A 6,000-nucleotide genomic window follows, 5' to 3' on the forward strand; every position below is an offset into this window, starting at 1 on the left:
AAGAAGTCAGTGGCCAAACTGGTCTCTAAAAGCAGGTCAAGCAGAAACAATGCACTGGGGGAAATGAGAGAAAATGATCTGTTATCCTGGGGCTTGAATGCAGCTGAGGCTTCTGGGCAATACAAGTACCAATGCTCAGGAGGATACCAGGCTCAGGTGCTTGGAAAGTAGCTGAAACTCACTGGGAAAAGGAGAGCTTTTAAAACCATTGAAAAAGAATTTTTTTCTAAAGAATAAAATTACATATTTTTAGAATATGAAATAATTACTGCAAAGATTTAGAAAAAAAAGGAAATTGCTAAACAAATAAAATTCCTATAAACATACACATTTCTAAAGAAATCAAAGGATTATGGCAAAGCTTGCCTAGGGAAATGGATAAAAAGCCTTATTCTTCATTTTCTCTCCCTCCATTAGGAGCTAGCCATGTGGAGAAAGTATTAGGAGCTGTAATACTTCAACCTGTATTTTTAATCAGTCATTCAAATTAATGCAAAGCAGATGGAATGGACCATATTTTCCTAAATCACACACATTAAAATATGTAATTGAAGTTTTGGAGCTTGGAAATTAAAATGTGCTAAAACCATGGTCCCAAGTCCCATATTATCTACCTTGACCTAATCAAGGGTAGGTATGATGGATTCAGGACACATCTGGAGCATCTCCTGTGCCACACTGAGGATAAGCCCTGTTTCAGGAGTCCTCATTATGAAATGATTTGTAGAAATTAAGGCTACTAAAAGCATGGTCCATATTTTGCCCCCTCAAACAAGGACTGGTTTAATCTATTTTTTGCAGATATTTGTCTAACTGATTATTAAAAATTATCATCAATAGTTCAAGTGCAGACTTGAGACTGGTTTGACATGAGGCACATCTGCTGCTCTGACACGCTGGCGTCAGAGCAGAGCCATCAATCCTGCCCAGGTCCACAATGGAATCCATGTCCCATCCATAGGTTCAGTGAGCCTGTGCACTCCCAATGGGTGTGCAGGCCAGGCTTGTGCACCAGGCTCAGTACAAGCTGGGGACCACGGAATCATCACTGATAGAATGAGAGGATGGTTTGTGTTGGAAGGGAGCTTAAAGCTCATCCAATTTCAAACCCCTGCCATGGGGAGGGACAGCTTCCACTAGAGGAGGCTGCTCCAAGCCCCATCCAACCAGGCCCCAGACCTGTGCTGGTGCAGCCTGGCAGGTCCCAGGGATGCGTGTGAGCCAGCAGCATATGTACCACCAGGACAAACACGTCTCCCTCTCACAGAGATAGTCTGGCAAGAGCTCACATAGAGGTGTGAAGAAAGTTGTGAGAAAGGAGGCGAGAAGACAGCTGGCCTCTGAGCACAAAGCACGATCTTTCACTCAAGCAGCACGGCCAACAAAGCCTTTCCTCCCCCCGACACCCCTTCTACTCCTTCTCCCTTCCCGGGAAGCTGCAGCTTTGCCGAAAGACTAACGATGGTTTCTGCAAACTGCTCCTGACATTTGGAGACCAATTAAGCATATGTGCATCCACCTCTGCAAAACAGGAGTGGAGAGAGCCCTGTAACAAGGCACCCTCTTTGCAAGGGGCAATTCTAGGACATCCTCCAGTGAAGTGTGTCTCAATTAGGATGTGCTTGATCATGCAAAAACCTCCAGCAGGGTCGGTGCCTCTCACTGGGTTGTGCATCCTTTGCCCTATACAAAGTGCTTAGAAAAAGAAGTTGCAGATTAGCCTGGTCCATAGGATCAGTGTATAAAACAAAAAGTGATCATTATCGTTATCACAAACATGCAAACATGCCACCATTCATCCACAGCAGTTGATAAGAGGATATTATTTGGCAGCTTTGGTTTGGACTAAGGGAGAGAGAAGTTGTTTTTTCCTACATTTCCAAACTCTTTAATGAGCAGAAACTCCAAATTTCCGTTCCACTTCAAATGTTAATGGCTTTGCTTTCTGATTTGCAGAAATTGCCATGTTTGTACACTACAATGGTAAGCACCCAGTGCTGACAGATGAAGCTGTGCACTGCTAAAAATGAACGGAGATGGGAAGGCTGGGTTCAAAAAACAAATCTGAAGGGAAAACAGAATTAAACACGGCACCGTATTTCCAGCTACTTCTATCAGAAATAGAGATAGGGATTTCTAGCAAATCCAGGGAAAGACTCCCTGTGTGTGACGGGATTCCAAATTCACTGGAGATTGCTTGGAAAGGAAAACCTTCTCAGTGAAGACAGGTATATTTTTCACCACTCTTTAAGTTGTAACTTAATAGTTAAGTAATGTTTTCTAACTCAATGTAAATAGATCTGTGTTAATCTAACACCACTTATTTCTGTATTCTATTCAGAGGAAAAACTGCTCTTCTGTTTCAAATCAGAGAGTTTCTTCCCTGTTGGAGTGGGTTTGATCTTGTTGTTTCTCCATCTGCTTTTATTAACATCTGCAAATGAAACAAAAGCTTTCCCTTCGCACATTGGTTTGCTCCTTGTCACAGCTGGCAACACCTGCACAACAGCAGCACTGCTGGCCCCAGGTCAGGCTCCTCCAGGAGCTGTCTGCTCTTGCTGCAAAGCTTGCGCTTCATTTACAAGTACTTTCCTCCTGGCAAAATAGAATCATACAATCACAGACTGGTTTGGGTTGGAATGGACCTTAAAGCTCATCCAGCGCCTCATCACCCTCACAGGGAAGAGCTTCTGCCTCAGATCTCATCTCGATCTCCCTTCTGTCAAATTAAAGCCATTCCCCCTTTGCCCTTCCACTAGTAGTACAATGACAGCCTTGGCTGTCCTGCCCTGCAAAACACCACAGTAGAGCTGAGATGAGTCTGGTTTGGTCAGTTAGGCTGTGTTCAGAACAGACCCTGAGGTAACACATGCCCCATCCCACCCCCAGTTAAGCCTGCAACTGCAGGCTCCAGCCAGCAACAGGCAAGCCCCCTCTGCCAGGCTAAATCCATGGGCAAGCGGCCAGAGGAGCTGTGATAGCACAAACTGCCTGAGAATCTGCTCTGCTGCATCCAAATAAAGGAAAAAACCCACCGCCAGAAGGTTGGCTACTTGTGTACACGGAGAGGGAGGCTTCAAACAGATAAATCTGGAAGAAAGCACAAGGTCTGCAGGGGTTTTTGATGGATTACGTTGCATGTTTGAACATAATACACATTAAGGCTGGAGACACTGATGCTTTGAATGGTGTGAAATTCCATCTAACGTGGGTTGTTTGCCTGACACAAACAATGTTTAACACGAGATGAACAAAGGCAAGAAAATCACTGCAGAGTTTTTGAGTGATGCTTGAAAAATTATATGCTATTTCTCCCCCCACACTTTAAAAATGCTACTTGTTTTTTCCCTCCAGCCCCATAGCTCCCCCCACCCCCCCACCCCGGTAATGCCTTAGTAAATAATTCAGAGCAAAAACAAGAACCAGAACTGAGCGTAATAAAAATGATGTCTCTATCTGCTGTTGAGGCACATCGTGCCACTTAAGTAAGACAGATGGGAGGATATGTAGTACTTTGCTTAGTAAACTGCATTCAGAGAAACTGAATAAGCCTGAAATTAGAGCAGAGGGTGAGCTGGGGGTGGATGTACTGGTACAGTGTTGCCTGACAAAGACGCAGGGAAAAGTAATTTACTCTGAAATGACAGTTTGAAGGGGGAAGAAAAATAAACACACAGGAGGGAGCTCAGACTCATTAGCAGCCCAGCCTCAGTATTTCATCATTAATAATAATAAAGGACCCAGCTGAACCAGTGACTCACAATAACACTCAAGTCTCTGGGTCTCCATTTTTAGTTACCACATAATAAGTGGCAGTGCAGCGGGAAGGTGGGATGAGGAATGGGGCAGACAGGACACGGGCTGCTGCCTCTGGAGCTGTGGAAGGACAGGCAGACTCTTCAGGGAGCACAGCTGATTTATGCCAGGCCAAAGCACAGGCAACTACAGCTGCAGCATTCCTCTGTCTTCAGTGGTGTGTCCTGACACCTGGAGAGCCAGCGCAGGGCTGCTTGGGCTCCATCACTTCCATTTGCTTGTATGGATATTCCCTTCAGAAATCTATTCTCTGGCTACAGGTAACAGGGAGGAGTGGAGACAAAGGGAAATAGTGGGGGTGGCTGTGTGCCATGCTCAGAGCCCACGAGACAGGACAGCAACATGGGTGGAGCTCAAACTAAGGCATGAGCAGACAGAATTCTTTGATTTTAAGGACCAGGGTCGATAAAAATAGTATGTTTACCATTTAACACTTGCTTTCTGTGTGAGATCCTGCTTTCTGCATGAGCCAGTGGCAGGACTTGGTGCCTCATGCAGAGCGTGTCCCCAGCATCTCTCCTGCAGACGGGGAGGGCGTTGTTCTGTCTTTCCCCAACCTCCCGGCTCCAGAGGTGACGTGTACACAACCAATCGAGCATCCACAGTGAAGACAGACTTCAATGGAGAGGTACAGAGCTTGCTGCCTAACTCATTGATAAAATACCTATACCAGCAGGGAATTATGCCATAGATGAAATCCAAGAATGAAGTGTTCTCAATAGGTGAAATTCTTCTTATCCTTTCCTGCTCTTAGTGATTATATACAAAACCTGAGACCGGTGTTCCCAGCACAGTGCCTTCCACGAAGCAAGTCTGAGCTCATTCAATGTGTAAATGAGAGTGAATCAGGAACTTCCCGCTGTTCCCAATGAGAACACTTCCTGTAATTTGCATGATAAAATTCTGCTGATTTCAGATAGCGTTTCTCAGGACGGATTATTTGACACCCAGACTGTATGTCAGGGAATAAATTACTTTGCAGTGCTCCCAACTGATCAGAGTCATGAATTCTGATTTGCTGACATTGAGTCCCAAACAAAAGCGCAGAACCTTGTCTAATAGCACGAGGAAAAAGGATAGTCAGGAAATATTAACAAGTTTCATATGGTAATTTATGTAAATATAAATCATAACTCAGTTGAAAAGATTTAGTTGAACCTATAGAAAGAGGCTGAAAGCCAAGATTTTCATGATAAAACATAAATTGATACTTAGTCTTTACAACCCAAATGTTGTGCTTTCTGGTACAGAACGAAGAGGGGAAAACCAGAAGCTTCACTTCAAAAAGTGAAGCATTTCCCAGTTCTGAGTTTAGAATCTTTTCCAGAATTATGAACAGACCCTTTCAGATAACATCTCTGTAGAAAAAAACCTACAGCATTAAGGTTCAGGGTCTCACTGTCCTTGTGGGCTTTTAGGGACACATCACATTTCTCCCTTCCATGCAGAGCCAGTGCTCAGTGTGGCAGGAGCAGGACCTAAGCACTCCCTGCGCTCAATCCATCCAGATTCTGAGATGGAAGCAAATGAGATCACAAGACAACTTCTTTCTGGGGGCAGGCATCATCTCTGCTGTGGAGACTGAGGGGGAGCACTCAGTCTGCTGCTAACACATGTAAGATCTGCCAGTCAGCTTGATCTGATGATCTGCTGATGCAGACAGTGAATACACTGGGCTCGGTGTAGTTCTAGGTACCTTCAGGAAGCTATTTCCAAGCTTCTCAGAGCCAGCTCTTCCATGTCCAGTCTGAGTTTTGCATGGACCATGTGTTTTAATTAAAAACTTTTAATTAGCCTGCCCATAATCTGTCAGAGCCCTCATGCTGAGGCATAATTAATGTACTAAACCTCTACCTTGCAGCTTCCACTGTATGTGTGCTTTCAAAACAAATCTGTACTCGTGTTTGAAGGGCCATAACAATAACAATACTTGGCACTTCTAGTTGCTAGAATAACTGTATTGTGTGCATTTATCAAGTGTCTTTCCCCTGAGGCTGTCCAAAGGGCATCGGAAAGATCTGTGTGTACTCAGCACCTTGCAAGATTGAGCCTCCAGCACACAATCAATATTTATAAATTAGGCTTCAGCCTCAAAGCAACGTGGGACTTTCTGGAGGTGCTGGTGCTTTATTTGGTTTCCAGTGGAAGCAAAATACCAAAGGCCTGAATGTGAGGTATACTGAA

The sequence above is a fragment of the Pezoporus flaviventris genome, unplaced genomic scaffold (assembly GCF_033815535.1).
Source record: "Pezoporus flaviventris isolate CSIRO_AGI_PZ_B2104156 unplaced genomic scaffold, CSIRO_AGI_Pfla_v1 ptg000069l, whole genome shotgun sequence".
NCBI lineage: Eukaryota > Metazoa > Chordata > Aves > Psittaciformes > Psittacidae > Pezoporus > Pezoporus flaviventris.